Raw genomic sequence first — 18813 nt, 5'->3', positions numbered from 1 at the left:
ATGCCCATGATATGGACAGCTTTTCAACTGCACTCTGAGAGCAGCAAGGCAAGGGAGTCAAGAGTCCCCAGCTGCTGAAGCGCGCACACTAACCAGAGGCACTAAAGCGGAGTCCTCCACATTGCAGTGCCAACAAGGTAGCCGTGCTGACCAGTTACTTTACCAATGAGAAAAGGCAAACTAAGAAGGTGGGACCTCTGCAGAGGACCAGCCTTAGTGGAGGGCTGGGTGCTTCAGCCAGAGGTTGGGTGGATTTCGCAGATGTTAACTGACCTCTGCCTTACCACAAATTGTGAAAAACATTCTCATTCCCCTTAACGTAGCTTTGAGTGTTGGCAATAACAGCAGCCCTGCTGCTGAGCCTGCACACCACAGGGTTGGGGGGAGGCTAGGAGACTGTCCTCACTTCCGGATCAGATCACACGTGGCCACGGCCCCATGAGCCGCCCTCTTTGCTGCTTGCTGCAGCAGCTGGCTCTCTTGACGTGTCCCTAACGTGGTGACTGGTCCCACCCAAGCACACTTCAGCCAGATTGATTAGGAGGTCTGCTCTGTGCTTGATCTCAGTTTCCTAAAAGGAGGGAAATGCTCAGTGGGTTTGTTCTTTCTATTCCTTTCCATCAAATAACTCACAAACCCAACCTCTTATCTCTGCCCAGGCCATAGGCTAACCAGCCCTCCTCTGGATGGTGATGGCCTCCCCTGCTTTTCCTTACTAGATGGACAGCTCAAATGATTATTTTCATGTGAATGTTGCCTTGTGTTGTCGTAGAATTATATTCTAGGGAGACAATCCAACTTCTTTGGCTCCTTTGGGTCCTTCTTAGTCTGGGGTTGTTTGTGGTAGACTTTAAAGTAAGAAATTCTTAATATGGGTAGAGAAAAGAGATTCCTACATTCCTGTCAGTTTCTCTCCAAGGAATAAAACTATCCTAGTAGTGGCGTTTCAGGCGCCAGTGAATGACACATGTTGAAGCAAAGGGAGTCACATAAAGGAAAGATACATATTGGTTTTTCAGGTTGTTTCTGTGAGATGGCCCACTTATTTGTAAAATCATCCCATGGTCAACATATGCTTCTCTCTTCCCCCTGGATCCTTTCTTGCTTTATGCAATAAGCATCTTCTCATAGTGACTGTGATTTTTCCGTTAAAAACAGGAGGGAACCACATTCTGTATTTTTGATTGTTGGATGGTGTTAAGAGAAACTACTCATGGAATTTTTAATTTTTGCTTTAGCTGTGTGGATTTGTTTTTGCGTTTTTGTTTGTGGTTATTGAGATATGATCCACATGCTACAAAACTGACCTTTTTAGGGGACTCTGAGAGGAGAGCAAGCAGTCCAAAGAGAGGGGAGACCAAGACAGGGTGATGGAAAAGTATATCAAGTAAGCATGAATGTCATGAAAGCAGAAAAAAGGACTATGTGAGGTAAGGAAGGGGACCAACAAGAAAGGGTGAGAGAGGGTTTTGGAAGAAGGGAAGGGATGGGTAGGGAGGAAGGAGGAGTGAATAAGAAGAAAGTGTAATGATATGTATGTGTGACAATGCCACAGTGAAGCCCGTTTCATTATACGCTGACCAAAAAGGTTAAATTTAAAAGACAGCACAAATAAATAAACAAAAAAAGAATGCCCAGAACACAGAATTGTGGCTATTATGATGAAAGTCCCTTTCCAATCAACTAAACAAAGCTGGTGTCCAGGGGCTTGTCTTAGCACCGAGCAAAGGAGCGGCTCTGGGCACCTCTCGGCCAAGTGCACACAAACACCACAGACATTGATGAAGTCACAGCTTTATTATACAATCACCATAATCTAATTCCAAAACAACTCATCTTTATTTTGGCTCTTTGTTTGTCTGTTTGTTTTGGTTTTGGTTTTGGGTTTGGGTTTTTTGGAGACAGGGTTTCTCTATGTACCCTTGGCTGTCCTGGATTCATTTTATAGAGCAGGCTGGCCTCGATACTATCTGTTATTCTTCATACACACACTCACACTCACACACACACACACACACACTCACATACACCCTGTCTCCCTCATTTATATAGCTTTTTGTTTCCTTAGCTTCCACAGATTAGGATAAAATGCTTTCAAAACAGGAAGCTGAAAGATCACAGTTTCAAAGATCGCGTACTTCAATAGAGTACGAAACAGAGAGTAAACTGCAAGTGGAATGGGGCTCTATCACCAAAGGCCACCCTCTCTCCAGGTAGCACACAACCAACTGTGAACCAAGTGTTCAAATACCAGAAAGCCTATGAAGGACATTGTCATTCATATGCCATATAACGATATTTCGAAGCAAAGTAAAACTTGTGCATGCCAGCGGTCCTGTGAGGGAGTACTCTGAACGCAAGGCTTCTGGCTTGGCTTGAAGCATGCTGGTGAGTGGTCATGGGAGATCTTATGCCCTGCTCTATGTGTGACAGTACAGCAAGATGTTCTGATGAAAATTTTTAGATTACACAGACTACAAAGGAAAATGGCGGTGTGTAAAAAGGATAGAAATAACTCTAAGGAAACAGAGCTTCAACCTTCAAGGCGAGTCAGGTCTCTCTGCATTATCAGAGGGCCATGAAGACTTTGAGAGTCCGCTAGCCATGTGGTCACCAAATAAAACAAATTTGCCTGTCACAGTGAGTAATTTGCTGTGAGTATGTCTGGACAGTGACAACACTGCATTACAGTAAAAACTCACCGCCATTTGTTTGAAATTAAAATCTTACTAAGTATCCCATGTTTCTGTTTGCTACGGTTGGTTTGCAAATATGACAAGATTTGTGACATTCTTGCTTTGAGAAGTTATTAGCTGACCTGTATCAATGATTTTTCCATTAGAGAAATGAGAGAGGTTATTAACATCTCTGATCAGCCCTGAAAACATACTTATGTATTTTGGAATGAAAACATAAGAGAAAAAAAAGGCCAAGAATTTGAAAGAGAGCAAGGAGGGGTATTTGGCAGGGTTTGAAGGGAGGAAAGGGGAGAGGAATGACATAATTAAATTATAATCTAAAAAGAAAAATAATTTTAAAAGGAACACTGTGTTCATTTTTCTTGGTACCAAGTTAAAAAGTTAATAATGCCATATGATTGGCAATCTTTTAAAGTAACTAAAGATGTAGCAATTGTTCATCAATAAAGATAGTCTTCGTTTTTTTGTGGGGTGAATAGTAGCCAACTTTCTTCAAAATATGAATGGTAAATAATGAATTCAATCAACAGAACCCAGCCAAAATTATTTTTAATTGTTGATACATATATTTCTTGACATGGAAATATGCTGAAAGGAAAAACAGAATGAAAATGCAAAATGCTAACATGTATCAAACTTTCATGAAACGATTGGCGTTTTCTCTGGAAAGCATGCTTCCGTATCTCTGAAGTTAGGATGTCTCTGGGATTTGACATCACTTTTAGTGGCTGTTGGTCAGGGAGGGCAGACATGACAAAGCCATCATTGATGTGTGGGCACTCAGTCACTGCTGTTCATGGTCATGACCTCAATTGTATTATCCGAATTTGGGTACAACACTTTTTTTTTTTTTTTTTGCATTAACCATTTAAAAGAGCTTCAAAAGTACAACAGCCTTAGCACCGAAATGCAAGATTCTCCTGTGCAGAAAAACATGAGAGCAAAGTAGAAGGGAGTGAAGTCGGTTTTAGTGATACGAATTTTCCTCTCTTGGAACAATCACAGTTTCGTGTTTCCTTGGGAAGCAGTCATTAACTTCGTTCCCTATCACAGGCTAGCGGGGCAACTGAAGCCGACAGAGTTCTTTCTGGGGCAGTAAGTAGGGACAGGGAAGGCTGGGGCAGAGCGAGGTAGGAGAGGCCAGCCTGGCTCTGAGGGTTGTGGCTGCCATGTCTTCTGTGCTCGTTTCTGATACTGCCCCACCCACAATAGGGAAAGGTAGGGTGGGATTTTGAAAGCCCTGCATGGTACCCAGAACTCTTGTGCAGGACATAGCAGCTCCGAGTGACAGGAGGAGGAACAGCAGGGAGAGAAGGGGGTGGTAGCGCTGCTTAAACAGCATTTAGTCCATCATCTGGAACCAGCCCTGGTTGACTAGTGGACTATGGTAAATAGAAATGTCCCAGGTACGCCCTCTGCCCTGGGCATAAATCTAAATCTCTGATCCCAGAGTCTTTCTTTCCCAGCAAAGTGACGAAAGGAAATTGCAGCAACAGAGGTCCAAAACCATGCCGCACAGCGAGTGGAGGCAAGCCAAAGGCCCAGCCCGTGGACCCTCTGATAGAACATCCCATACCTTTCACCCACCGAGCGGACACCTTTCCTTTAACGCTGCAACGCCTGTCTGATGAGGACGATCGCTTTCATTGAGTGCCTACCCCGTGCAGGGTACTGCAGTAGGTAGGGTGTGTGTTGTGTGTAGAGTGCATGTTGGCGTGCGTGCGTGCGTGCGTGCGTGCGTGCGTGCATGCGTGTATGGCTTAACAGTCGCCACAGTCTTAGAAGGTAAATGCTATTGTCTAAAGCTTACAGAGTGCAGAATTTAGGTTCAAACCTCCCTAAGAAGGAAGGAAGGAAAACAAGACTTAAGCCCAGTTCCCAGCGCTTAACCTCTGCTTCAGGTGTATTTTTCTGAAGAAGGCCCCTGACGACCTCCCACACCTTGCCAATCCTATTATTGCATGTTTGTTCGTTTTTCCTACGCTTTTGACTCCCTCCTCTATACCATGTAGGCCACCAGAGAGCTTCTAAACATTCCTCCCATGATCCTCGGCATAACCCTACACTTCCTCCAACCTCTACCATTATTTGCTTCTATCACCATCTCCTGTGACTTACATAATCATGTTTCTCGGACCTGCCCCTACTGCTCCCCACACACACCCCCGAACACCTTACACCTCCTGTGTTTCCCGGAACCCACAATCTCTTGTGCTCAGAGCAGCAGAGCGTACCCTCCAGTGCTGCCTCATGTCTACTGGGCCCCAGGAGCCGACTGACTTAAATCCTGCCACTCAGCATGGCCGCTGAGGCATGCCTGCACCTATGCCAGGGAACCAGAGGGCCTGGCCCACGCTCGGACCCGGCTGTGAGAATGTTTTCTGTGTAGGGCGGCCCCAGTCTGTCACTGAGCCCATCTCTCCCTACACCAAGGTACTTGAGTTCCTACTTCTACACACAAGAAGCAATCCTCTCTCCTCACTCTGCCCCTTGCCTAATAGCAGTGTCAGCAGCATCTGAGTCTTTGGCTCCTTGCAAGCCGTTTTGCATCGAAATTGTGTCTTAATCACACTAATCACGTAGCCTGCCAGTGAACTCCAGGGCATGATGGGGAGTTGAGTGGGATGAAAGTAGAGGAGAAAGCACAATACACTCCCAGGAGTTGTGTGAGGCAATAAAACCATTGATCAAAGGATTGGCTTGGGGTCCAGATCCATAAATTCTGGAAGAATCTGAGTCTGTAAAACAGAAAATAAAAACCTCTGACTTTCTTTTTTTTTTTTTTTAATGTGAAACAGCAAACATCTGTCACCAAGACAGAAAGCAAAGATGTTGACTTGATGGTTAAAAGTCTTTCTACCAAACAGCTTTAACCCTGGGTGAAGGTTAGTTTGCTTCCGTCAGTAGACTGAGCAGAGGACACAAGGTAGAGGCAGTGGCTAGCCTCAGAGGGACCTGGAGTCTGAGGAGAATGTGCCACGCGGTGTGGGAGAAATAATGGGGCTGAGGGTAAGAAAGCGATCTGCCTCCAAGAATGGGGGAGCTTGTCCTTAGCGCCTTTCCACCACAGACCCCAGTGCATCCCAGAAACAGGCAGAGCCCACACCAGGACTTCCCATATTGACATCAGATATAAAAAGAGGCAGGAAACATTATCCTAGTGACCGACTGATCTTAAGTTTGTGCTGAGTCCCTGTTTCAAGGAGATGCTGCAGAAAGGCAAGCTCCTTTGTTGCTTTGTCAACTGTTTCGTATGCCTGGCTGCGGCCTTCAAGGAAATTATAGCAAAAACTACCAACCTGGAGTGCATTTGCTGTTACTGGGTGTTTCACTTTAGCCATCTACGTTACCGTGGGATTCTACCTGGAAGTCGCATTATGCTCTTCTTAGAAGCATGTATGACACTAGCCCAAGCCCCAGGAGCAGCTACCAGAGCTGAAGTATGAATAAATGAACAAATGCATCAGACATATCTTTCTTCATGTGGTGTTTGACAAATGATTTTGCTGGAGGGAGAGATCTGAAGATGACGAGGTGGGTTGGGGTGAGTTCAGTCAGAACTTTCTGGCCACAGAGACTTAGGAAAAGGCTCGGATCTGCCTCTGTTGCCTGAAGGTCCATTGTTTGCTTGTCAGTCTACTGTCTGGGTGTTGGGTCTCCCTCCGTGAACACCTCCCTTCTCTCTAGCCCTATCTCCCTTATCTTGCTCAGGGAATGAGACCCAGAGCTCTGCTACTGTGAAGGTCTGTCCCCAGAGTCTACTAGAACCTAGCAGAGGTCTGTCCTCAGGAGGACAGGATGGAGACTTACACGCCACAATGACAGAACACTTGCAGAAAGATCATGGGCTGCTTAGAATAGAGATGACCAGAGAGTTTGGCAACAGGGCTGGTTTTTTAGTTAGTCCTGAGAAAGCAGAATCATGAACTGTGGCTGGCTGGCTTCCTTCACATATGTGTCAGAAAAGACCCAGGAGACAATAAAAATTGCCTTCAGAAAAGCGCACTTCAGGTCCCACTGACAAGTCCCAGCTGTCCCTTTAAGCAAAAACAAAAACAAAACAAAAACAATCAAACTGTTGTAAGGATGTAATAGCCCTTGCAGAATTACTTAGTGCAAGACACTCCTAAACTTGTATACATTAATTCACATTTGCCTCATTGTGATCTTGGGAAAGATATAATTCCACTGATAGGGGTTTACCAAGGAGGAAAGTGAGGGCTAGTGAGTGGGAGATCTGGGGTCTGTACCCAGGGAATCTGGCACCAAGGTCAGTGCTGCTACCTACCTATAGAAGAGAACTCAGAGATAAAGTGGAGAGGAAGCATATAGAGGAATTTTAATCCAGCAACGTGGCTACTCTGGCTGGAATACAGACATGCCTTTAATCTGGGGAGACAAAAGCAAGAAGATCTTTGAGTTCAAGGCCAGACTGGTATAGAACAAGTTTCAGGTAAAGAAAAGCTTAGGCCCAGACGTGGTGGTGCACACTTTTAATCCCAGCACTCAGGGGACAGAGGCCTGCACATCTCTGAGTTCTGTTCAGGAATTTGGTTGAGTCAGTGAGTTGAGAGGCAGTGCAGTAGAGTTGAATTTGTGGCAGTTCAGTTCGTGGCATTCAGAGGCTGTTTTACTGGGAGAGTTTTACAGAGGCTGAAGAGAGAACAAGCCAGACATAGTTAAAGATAGAACAAGCCAGAAAATGAGAAGGAACCAGAAGATTAGAACAGACTGCTAGAGTTAGTTTGAGGCCAAGCAGAGAAATTCAATCAGAAGCTGAGAGAGAGAAGTCAGTTTGAATTAATCAGCTAGGAGAGGAGTTTGAACCAGAACAGCTGAGTTGAACCAGCCAGCCAGAGTTCAGAAAGAGCTAGAAAGGGTGAGCTTATTCAGTAGTAAGTCTCAGAAGCTGAAAACATTCTAGGCCTAGGTTAGATTGTACAGAGGCTGGAAGCTTCCAGGACTAGGCCCAGATTAACAGATGGAGGCAGTGAGCCTCTGAAACCATAATTACTTCTAGAGAATAAAAGATAGTCTCATAGAACCATTAAAATTACTGTTTCTCTGATTTAAAAATACAGTCTCACACACACATTTTAACACCCCCGAAGCCTGTGTGTCTCTTTCCCAAAGACATCTTAGATTCCTTTAACTACAAAATGAATTTAAGCAAAACTGACCCCTAAACAATTTCTCAGGTTGCAATTCTGAGTACCTCCCTCTTCAGCAAATGCCATAGCAATTAACATCAGGTGTTATTGTCCACTTAAGTGGCTAGTGTGCAGCCAAGACCAGAGTGGACACTGAATGCCTACTGAGTCCCAGAAGACTCCACAGCTTTAGCTGGTCACTCTCCTCTCCCATACCATACCAGCCTCACGGGCTTTTGAGCTATTTTGAGACATAGCTCAGCATGGTGGTCCATCTGTCTGGAATGCTTGATTCTCCAGTGTGCTGTGGTCTGCTCTGCATTTGTGTGCTAGGCTAAATGCCCATGTGCCTGCTTGTGTGAGAGCACACGCATGTGGGCCTATGCCGAGGAGCGTCAGAAGACAACCTCAGGTGCCATTCTGTCTTTCCTGGCACTGGCCACGGTCCTCACAATCTTCCTCAACGTTACTTGAGCCTTAGGTCTAGGGGTGGTATTATATTATCAGTTGGGGCTAATCACCCCTCCATCCATTTTTCTCTGCAGTTTGACTAGCTGTGGCTTTCTGTTTCAGGTTTTCTTGTACAGTTGTTGTTTTATACCATTTTTGTTTATTTTTAAGTAGGCTCACTCATTGGCATGGGACTCATCAAATAGTCTAGGCATGCTGACCAGAAAGCCCCCTGGATCTTGGTTTCTGGGGCTTGGCAGCTCTCGGATTTTAAGTATGCTCACTTTTTTTTTTTTTTTTTTTTTTTTTTTGTAAGTTGGTCCTGAAGATCTAACCTGGGTCTTCATGCTGGTAAGACAAGCACACAAGCACACTACTGACTGAGCTGTCTCCCCAGCTTTCCTGTTCTACCCACTGTTCTCTGGCCTGTGCAGTGGGACTCCACCTACTCACACTACTTTCTCCTCACGCTCCTCACATTTTTCTCAGCTGTTCTTTAATGTCACTTGTCTTCCAGAGAGAAGCTTCCTGAAGAAAGCCCTTTTTGTCCAGCTGTGTTTGCTAGGAGAGGGATGTGGGAAGGTGTGTGTGTGTGTGTGTGTGTGTGTGTGTGTGTGTGAGAGAGAGAGAGAGAGATAGAGAGAGAGAGAGAGAGAGAGGTTCGTGTTTTGAACATCTACTTCTTAGGAAGTTGAGGGGAATGTCTGATTTTTGGTGGTGGTGGAAGGTGAAAACCTAACATTTGATTAGTATCCTGAGGAGTATTGGAGTAATGTCTTTTGAAAAGAGAAGGAAAAAAAAAATGGAATGGAAGCATGACTCCTGATTAGATGCTAGTGGTTTTGCTGTTGTTGTTTAGGTCTGTTTGTTCTGGCCCTTTCAAAACAAGGTCTCACTGTGTAGCCCCAGCTATCCTGGAACTAGCTCTGTAGACCAGGCTGTCCTTGAACTCAAAGACTCTGCCTGCCTCTGCCTCCCAAGTGCTGGGAGTAAAGATGTGTGCTATTATACCCCACTTAGATGCTAGTTTAAAGGAAAAAAAAGTAAGTATAAAAGACATTTGGGGACAATTCGGACATTTGAAAATGAGCCATTATTAGAGAATTATTAACTAACTGATAATGGGGCACAGGACAGATGGAAAGCTCTTCCGCTTTGGGGATGTACATTAAAGAGTTAGTCATAATGTTTGCACTTTATTTTTAACTGCCTCCTAAGAGCTCACTCAAGTGAGGCCTCCCTTACCCTTGGCCCCCACCATAAGGCCTTGTCCCCCTCTCCCACCTCAGGCTCCACCAGTGACCTAGGCCTGTTTCCTATAATGGCATGAAGGCTGCTAGTGGGATGTGACTACAGTGATGGAAGCAGAGCTTGCTGTCAACACTCAGATTTTACTCAGGTCCTAGATTGTGACATCAGATACAAAGAGCTTTCCGTGCCCTTTATCAAGTGGAGGCCTTGGCAGTTCAATGTTCTGTGCTTAGCCCTCTCCTGCACACATGTGAGTTCTGGCCTCTCTCTTTACTGGTGGAACAAACAACCAACGAGGAGACACAGCTCATGACCTCTGCAATGTCTCTGCACCCACCTTGGTTTTTCTCTGCTCATAAAGACCACTCCATCTTCTGTGTCACCCTGGGATCCACAGCAAACAAAAAGCCAGGAGCCTCAGCTTCTCCACTCGGAGAAGAAAAGTTCAAAGGCAAAAATGCAAGTGGTAAAGAGTCTTGAATGAAACCCAGGCTCCCAATCCCCAAACTCCAGCGTCTTTCCAGGCAAAAGCTGTGTGGACACTTGTCATTGAAACTGCTACTTTTTCTTTCCTTTTTTTTCCCTTTCCTTTCCTTCCTTCCTTCCTTCTTTCCTTCCTTCCTTCCTTCCTTCCTCCCTCCCTCCCTCCCTTCTTTCCTTCCTTCCTTTTTCTTTCTTTCTTTCTTTCTTTCTTTTTTTCTGCTACCTCAGACATCCAAGCTGAACTGTAGGACTGAAGGACTTGAACTACCATCACTCAAAGAAATCCATTTTGTTTATTTCTTTAAAAGTAAAAGCCAGTGGTTCGATTTTAATGATTAAATTTTCTTTGAGAGTTTCATACACAAATACCATATTTACATCATCTCTATCTCTACCTCTCCCCTTCCAACTCGTTCCACACCCTCACTCCCTTTCTAACTCAGAACCTCTTCTTTTATTCTTTATATATGTATGCATATATATATGCATATGTAAATGCAGCCTGGTGAATCTCTTGGTGGCGTTGTGGCTTTCTAGGATGGTCTCAGTCTACTGTAAATAGAAGCTTCTTGAGTGAAGAGTAAGAGATACAGTGATCTGTCGGCGTAAAGGTGAGTATTCATCATGTAGTCAGAAATTACACTGGTTTAGGGAAGTGACAATAGAAAGGTCTCTTCTAGGGTTCATGGCCTCACCGGATGCAGGTAGTTAGCTATGTTTCCAGTGTCAGGCATGACTTACTTCCTATTGCGTGGGCCTTAAGTCCAATTAAAGACCTGTTGCTTGTACCTATGATCTGCACGCATCCTTGGGGGATCATGCCACTCTGGTGGTCGCACAGCTCCACAGGCTTTGCCGCTGGTGAGGACTATCAATCGCCTCTCTCCGTTGAGGTAACCCGGACCCAGAAAGACAAACACCACCTGCTTTCTCTTCGTTGTGACTCCTAGCTCCAAATTGTTAGATGTGAGTATGTGACCTGGAGTAGCCAAGGACACCAGGGGAGGAAAGAAAGGTCCACGGTGGAGGGAGGAGAAGGAACCCAGGGAAGGCGGGTAGTAGGACCCGTGCGCTGTGAAGGGGAAAACGGAGAAAATGGAAAAAGCAGGGGTTAACTTGGGATTGGGTAGGGAGGGCAATACGGGGGAAAGGGGAGGAGGGAAGAGTGAACAAACACTAAGGCTGTCTGCAGAATCTGTAAAGAAGTGTTTTATGCTGACTTAAAATACGTAAACTATAAGTAAGTGTATTTTATGCACATATTTATTTAAGTAAAGCCATACCACTCGATAACGCCTCCTCCCACCCCCACCCTGTTGCTGCTAAGAGCCACAGAGTAGCTAACAAAATCTCCAGGGCCAGGCACGGGTAACATCCCTTCCAGTTGTTGGTCAGAGGAGTCCAATGGCTTCCAAAATAATATAAGTTCCTGCTGTTGCCCTCGGTGGCCTCCCAGAGCCTGAAGGGGAGAGGACACCACACACTTCAGACACCGGACTTGGGGCAGTACAGCTGAAACTGATCTGCAAGCCTGCCAGGCTTTAAGCCCTGAGGACTAGCTCTTATTAATAAAAGTCAGTTTTAAGGGGTGTTCAAAGAAGTTTAGAAAAGACACATCTCATCGAGGGGGGTTAAAGAAAATCATTTGAACATTGAATTTGCTTCATCATGCGTGTATAGGCAAAAAAAGATTTTGTTGTTGGCATTTATTTTGTAGAGCATTGGCCCCCGGCAGCACTTTGCACACTCTAGGCAAGCAGTCTACCGCTGCGCCACATACCCCGTCCCACGCCCCAGCTTTCTGACTGAAAGGACATCCACTTTCACCGTCACAGAGACGCTGCTGGTAATGGCTTGACGCAGGAAGGCCATTTCCAATAGCCTGCCCTTGGAAAGAATGACCACATGCCAAATTCTGAGACATTCATTTTACCTTAAAAAGGAAAAACAAAAAACAAAATCAAACCCACAGCATTTCTGTAAAGAAATACAGCTGCTGTGAGCAGAAAAAGCAAGACAGGTGCCCCATCTGCTGCGGGAAGCTGGACCTGAGTGGTTTGCAGAGGGCCTTTAGGGCATCTTTTCCTAGGGTGGACTTACCATTCCCTCTGAAGACATGGGAAGACCTGGTCTTTTCAAGGGGCAGGGATGCAGGATTACTTCAGGTGGTCACTAGCGAAAGAACTGAGTCTCCTAAGGAAAGCAAGGGGCACCCATGAGTGGCCACAGTTCTTTGGTCCTAGAGACCAGTTAACTGCAGCACAGTCAGCCTTTCGGGTTTTACCTAGGAGAAGAAAATGTGGGGCAGGGCGACAGGACTCATACATGCAGGCTGCTGGATCACAAGCTTCCTCCAGAAAGGCCCGGCCTCAGATTACCAGAGAGAATATAAAAATGGGTGTCTTAACATTTAAGAAAACAGCCTGTCAAAACAGCCCAAAGAGAAGAAGTGACTAGAGCCAGCACGAAGCCTTAGGACTGCGCAGCCTGAGTGACTGTCTGCTTATGTGTCTGTCCTGACTTCCAGGCAGGTCAGCTCTGCTTACGTGGCCTCCCCTTGGCTTCCCTGAGCTCAGCGGTCAGAGGACCGATTCCTATGTGGTCCGTGTAAACACTCAATTAGGCCCCAGTTCATCAGAAATGATCAGGAACAGGAGATTGGCACCCTCATGTCAGTTGAGAGCCCTGAGTAGGGTGAGCTAGGATGTTTCATTTCACAGGTTCATATGACCAGGTGACTTCTCCAGTTCTAGAAGTCCGAGGTGGTGACACTGGGGGTCTCCCTGCGAGGAATAAATTTGGATCAGAGTCCTGAGAGGAAAGCATTCACTAGGCTCAGCCGCTTGCTTTCAGCCCTTGGCTGCCATGTCCCCCTGCAGATGGTGTATACCACGTAGCCAGTGGGGGCACGGGGAACCTGGACCTTCAGTTTTGCTCAGTGTTTGACCAAAGGTGACTCTGGCTTAGTGGACTAAGGTCATGCCCTCCCTTCCCCCACAATCGATAATTTAATGTGACTTATCAGAAAGAGAAAGACTTGTTTACTTTTAAACCCTGGATCCCATAAAGGGAGAGCACAAAGGCCCCAAAGCCACAGATGCTCAGGGCTGTCCCCTGCAGCTGCCCTTGAACCCTAAGCAGAAATAGTGGACACAGAAGGTGTCGTGCCACCAGCCAGATGCCCTGGGCTGAGAGAAGACAGATGCTGACTGAGGTAAGTGCCTTCTTTCGGGGCCTTGTTCTTCAGGGAGGTAAGGTGAGGGTGAGCTGCTAGCTCAGGTGTTTAAAAGCCTCCACGACGTTCCTGAGCAACACCGGCCATAAAACGTACAATAGTTGAACTTGTCTGCCATGATTATTCACTCTCTCGAGAAAGCCTGAGCAAAAACTGGACACAATCTGGAAGCTTCTTTATACTCCTTAGAGAGGGGAAGGGTGAGGCTAGAGAGACATGGAGGAACCAGGGGCAGGCTTGTATTTCTAAGCTTGGAATGCCTATGGTAAGCCATTTCACATTTTAAAATGGCCTGGTTATCAATAACACCAGGGCCTCGGATGAAGATTCTACCAGTATAATCAAAATGGGGCTTGTTTGACCTGGAGTCCTTCTCTCTGCTTGTGCTTTACCATGCTTTATATACTTCTAAGACACCAGCATCACAATCGCTTCCTTTGTATGTGTGTATTCAGCTTGTACTGTCCCCTCAAAGATGCTAGAAATAGCTGGCCACCTGTGCAGAGATGAAACTGGTCCCTAGGAACCCCAAGCCTCGGCAGCTCTCGATTAAAAGGGTCCATCAAGCCTCGAAATGCTGAGAATTTGTCCAAGGATTCTCTCTTCACCTCTGGTTGGTGATTAAATGCTGATTTGGTTGATGTATGAATAAGGAACTTTCCAGATTTTCCCTTCTAGATGGGTTTCCTTGAAAAGCGATTTGGTTCCCTGCTGACAAGAACATTCTATTTTAAAAGTTCCACGTGCTTTCAAAGATGACAAGACTCAGGAAGTGTGAACTGACTTTCTTTGTCTTTGTCTAGACTGTAATAGCCTAAAACAGTCAAATGGATGCCTTTAACACAAGTATTTTACATGACAGTAAGTGTGGATTTGCAATAAAAAGGCATCTCTACTTTTCGCATTTTAAGAAATCCTTTTGTGGTATTGATGGGTTATTTTTGCAGCAAAGAGACTCCTCCTAGCCCCAAAGCACTCCCTTCTTGATCCTGTGAAGCTGTCTGCAGGGTACTCTTCACCCCTTTGAACAAGCTGAGAAAATAGTGTCGTGATCTCCGGGTACTTGTAAATCCAACGCATCTTCCTGAGCACACACTGACACATCTGTGACAGATTTGGCTGTGCCAAGGCCTCCTCCTTAGAGAACTTTCATTCCCATTCAGGACGACAGTTGCCAGGCACTAAACAAGGAACAAAGCAAGTCTAGCTTGTTTTTCATGCACATGGTCTCAATGGGAATTGTCCACAGCCTCTGGAGATGTCTAGAAATTCAGTAGTCTTGGGGAAATGGAGGGCGTGGCACAGAAATTTAGATTTAATATGCGGACACTTAGGAACGCTTCTCCCTTAGGAAGGTCTCAGGAAATAAGGCACTGAGGTTGCTAGGTGGTGGGAGGTTCCTGGGGACATGCCAAGTGTCCAAGCACCTAACAGAGGCGTGATCCCATCCTGCAAGGTGGGAGCCCTGAGCTGGGGAAGCCCTGCTGGCGTTAACCAGTTAACATCCAGCACCTTTGTCCTGGGCATTGCCCTTTGTTTGTTTGTTTGTTTATTGTTTTGTTCTTGTTCTTTGGAAGAGAGGAGGGACATAGAAAATAACAGGTGCTGTCACATCCCAACCAGCTCACACACTAGCAAAGTGCCAAGTGTTTAGTCTGAAAATTCTAGAGCAGGAGCCCCTTTAAGTCTGAAGAATGAGACCAGACTACGTGACTATAAAAAGCCAACTCTAGAATAAACCACTTTAGCTTTCTTATTAGTGATCCACTGATTAGTAAATGACATTTGGAGGAGCAGGGAAATATTCTGCTGCCTTTCCAAACTGCCTACAGAGAGGCCGGCAGAGTTTGAGCACTTGGTCAAAGAAAGCATAGAAAACACACACACACACACAGACACACACACACAGACACACACACACACACACACACAAATGTTTCAGCAATGTCTAAAAATTGTTCATAGGGCCCAAATAAATAAATAAACAAATAAATAAAAGACAGTGTCATAAAGTCATTATACTGAATAAAAAGGTATTTCAGTAATAATTTGCTAAAAAAAAAAACAAAAGACCCAAAGTCTCTTAGCCAAACAGTTTCACAGTGGCAAATAAGTATGTTTGAGTCACATAGGTCCCAGCCTCCAAATTTAAGAAAAATATTTGCAAGAAGAAATTATTAATTAGGTTTTACAGAAGGGGAAAAGAGGACTCTGAAATTTTAAAATTCTCATTATGTTTCTCATTTCAAAAGTACTGTAAAAATGTGAAAATCAAGAAGTTTAAAGACACGAATAAAGGTTAAAATAAAACGGTGAATCCCTTTCTATCTAGTAGAGAGCTATTGTAACAGGGACGCTATACAGTTTTCACAGAAAAGGGTCCAAATTGTATGCATTGTTTTGAAAAAACAAACAAACAAACAAACAAACAAACCAAAACTCACTTCTTTGTCTGAAACCAAGTCTTAATTTGTTTCCAAGTTGGGGAGCAGCTTTCTACAATGTCGGTGATCCGTATGTGAGGACAATACACTGAGGTGAGCCGTTTTCCTATAGCTGAACATTTAAATGGTGTTCAACTCTTCATTTTAAATAATATCACTGTGAATTACCATTTATTTATTTATGTGGTCCGTCAACCAGTCAGTCAGTTTACCTTTCCCTTGGGGTGCATGCTTGGTTCATGCCTGGCCCACAGTGGGGAGGGGTTAGGGGATGATACATTGGTCTCCTCCTCTTCTTTCTGTCTTTCACAGATTAAGCACTGAGGGGTCCTCAGATCCTGCAACACCAATGAATGCCTCACCTCTTCTGGTCACTCTTACCGTGCGTGCGTGCGTGCGTGCGTGAGTAGGAGGCTCTAGAGCTCCCCGGAGATGGTCAGGGCATCCCAGGGGGTGAAATAGAGGTGGGGGTTTCCTTTCCGTTCCAGGTCCTTCAAGCAAAGAAAATCAGCATAGTCTGTCCTTTGTTGGAAGGACCAGTGGGGGGAAAAACAGGTCATCACACACACACATGTTCCTCCCCAACATCCCATCACTGCATGGTCAGTGCAAAGGCTTTGGGGTAGGATTGGAAGTCAGAGGAGAGCTTTCTGATTTCATTCAGGAAAGCTTGTCTAAAACTGGGCGGAGTGTCACCCTTTTCCAGCTGCCTGTCAGGGTCACAAAGGAACAACAAAAGCCAGTTTTTTTGTTGGTGGTGGTGGTTTTGTTTTTTTTAGTGGAAAACGAGACAGTCAGCACAATAGAAAAGGAAAAAGGAGAAGCCAACATAGGAGGGGAGGAGAGGTCACAGAGGGCTGTTCCTGCAGGGAAGGGCCCATTTCACCGTCTGTATGTGGACAAGGGCTAGAAGAATGAGGGATTCATTTCACGCTTGTCAGGTTCAGCCCACTTTACAGCTAAAGCACATCTCTAGTCAAATGGCAACAGCTCAGCTATTCTGGGAGCGGGGGTGGGGCAGGAAACTGTCTAAAATCTTCCCCTTTCCCAGCATTTGGGGAAAATAAAGGATTGAGTAAAACTCTTCTATTTCCTCTCATTCTCCACTGTGAACAGAAGTTCACATAACCATTGAAACACAAGGAAATCCAGAAGGCATTTATTCACAGGACAACCTTTCAGTTAGAAAATGAACCTTTCTACCAGAAAACACTATTTTCCATCTCATTCTTCCTTAGTTAGATCTCTCACCTTCCACCTGCTGTTCTATTAGAGAAAAACTGTGCTGAATACAACCTAGTGCCACAACCCATCTCAATCACAAGCTGAGAGTGATGGTACATGCCTTTAATCCCAATGCTCAAGAGGCAGATGTAGGTGGATCTCTGTAAGTCTGAGGCCAGTTGGGTCCATAGAGAGAGTTCAAGGCCAGCCAGGGCTACGTTCTAAGGCCATTGTCTCAAAAGAAAAGAGAAGAAAAATCATCATAACTTTATTGAACTGAAGAAGTGATTGCAGTGGCTAATGATGGATTGAAAACCACGATGAGGTGAGAGCTGGAAGAATCTGTTAATCCAACAGTTATTTCCATGTATAACTTGGTTTGTGTGAAGCATCTGTCTTTTCAGGAATTCAAGCCTTTTAGAAAACAGATGTAAACAAATTTCCATAGGAGTTTGTTCCTCTTGGAAAAAGGCCTTTGTGAACCCTCCTAGTTATTCAAGGAGGCTCTTTTCTGCGTGGAGCCATGAAGGCGTCTGTGACAATGAAGGGGTGTGAAGGGGAAGCCAACGCCCTTGTGCCGACAGGACAGACTTTCCTTAGCAGAGCTGTGGAGTGTGACAATGGTGTTTGTGTCCAAACTATCAAACGCCATTATCACACTAAATAGCTACTGCTAGGCAAATCATCGACTGCACGAGCGGCCTAGCGTCTGTGCTCTCTGGGCGAGAAGTTTTGTCTTATAGGGCACTCTGTAATTCATGAATAAAACCTGCAACTCTTGCGCATGCTGTTGTGATATGGATGATGGTATGAAGGAAAAGAAACCCAGGAAAGTCAAACCTGACCTTTCCTACAGCACCCCCCCCAACACAGATCACTTCTGGTGCCCAGTTCATCCCCAGCGCTAAACACTGTTGATTGTGCTGTGAACACTAGCTTGGCATTCTCTGTTTCTACTCGTTGTTGACACTGCCTACTAGGAGATAGCCTCGGATCCAGCAGGGGGGATGGCACAGTCTCCAAGGCCCCACTCCAGGTGCTCCTTGAATGCCCCAAGTGGCTTTCCTTGTCTCCTGACCCACCAGCTATAAACTGGGGTTTCCACACCTGCGTACTCAGGTCCGGTTCACTGGCTTGAGTGGCTCTAAAAATCCAGGAACACATGTTGGCCAGCTTATGCCAAAGGATCACTTAAAGGCAGAGTGGAGATGTGCTCCAGGAACTGTGCATGTCCAGCTCCTCAGAGGCTTTCCAAAACTGTCTTCCATACATGCTGATGGGTCCCCCTTGGCATAGGCTCGGCTCAGTAGACATGGAAATGTGTCAGGGACCCTGCAAGCATCATGGCTGGTGCGGAGATGATGCACAAGGTAAGAGTAAAGCTTGAGTCGGCACCATCTTTGCAGACACTGGGTCAAAAACTTCAGAAGTCTGACCTCGTAAATTCTTTTTCTTGTATGTTTAAGGATAGTGAAACTCTGGAGGAAAGGCTACCATGTGACAATTATCACAACCAAGCTTTAGGCACAGCTACACAGAGACTCCCTAGTAAAGCAGCAAAGTACCTGAGACCTTTACAGTAAGAATGAGTGCTATTGGCTGAGCCTAGAGGAAGGTCTGTAATAAGTGTAAGGAGAGATTCTGTTGGTACAAGATGCAAAGGATATGGGACTCCTTTCATAGGCACAGGTTCTATTTACTGAGTCAATGCTCAGGGCACTGGAGGAAATCAGGTTGAGGCTGGTTCCCAATAGAATAGCAAAAGATCACCAGGTTGTTTGAGCACTTTACTCTGGCATGCCAGGTGACTGGGCATCATTTATTTCCTCCTGTTTCGAAAACAACAACAACAAAAACAGGCCTGCTTGGTTGATCCT

General features: G+C 45.4%; 2 long non-coding RNA genes across 4 annotated transcripts; one reads left to right on the top strand and one right to left on the bottom strand.

Annotated features, from left to right (window-relative positions):
• Positions 1–3354: 3354 nt before the first annotated feature.
• On the bottom strand, positions 3355–12662 carry LOC132652286 (uncharacterized). 3 transcript variants are annotated; one of them, XR_009589769.1, is made up of 7 exons: positions 12318–12662; positions 12134–12226; positions 11814–11966; positions 9888–11105; positions 6988–7088; positions 6510–6736; positions 3355–5437 (listed from the first exon to the last, which is right to left on the bottom strand). It is a non-coding gene; the product is annotated as an uncharacterized LOC132652286 (long non-coding RNA). The 3 variants fall into 3 exon arrangements; XR_009589770.1 differs by lacking the exon at positions 6988–7088; XR_009589768.1 differs by lacking the exons at positions 3355–5437; positions 6510–6736; positions 6988–7088; positions 9888–11105 and adding an exon at positions 11160–11492 and having other exon boundaries at positions 12318–12659.
• A 426-nt stretch (positions 12663–13088) lies between these two features.
• LOC110546614 (uncharacterized) lies at positions 13089–16793 on the top strand. The gene is made up of 3 exons (XR_002476314.2): positions 13089–13247; positions 15750–15805; positions 16025–16793. It is a non-coding gene; the product is annotated as an uncharacterized LOC110546614 (long non-coding RNA).
• The last annotated feature ends 2020 nt before the right edge of the window (positions 16794–18813 follow it).

The sequence above is a fragment of the Meriones unguiculatus genome, chromosome 2 (assembly GCF_030254825.1).
Source record: "Meriones unguiculatus strain TT.TT164.6M chromosome 2, Bangor_MerUng_6.1, whole genome shotgun sequence".
NCBI classification, from domain to species: Eukaryota; Metazoa; Chordata; class Mammalia; order Rodentia; family Muridae; genus Meriones; species Meriones unguiculatus.
Note: the sequence above shows the minus strand (reverse complement) of the source record. Positions and strands in the feature narration are given on the sequence as shown.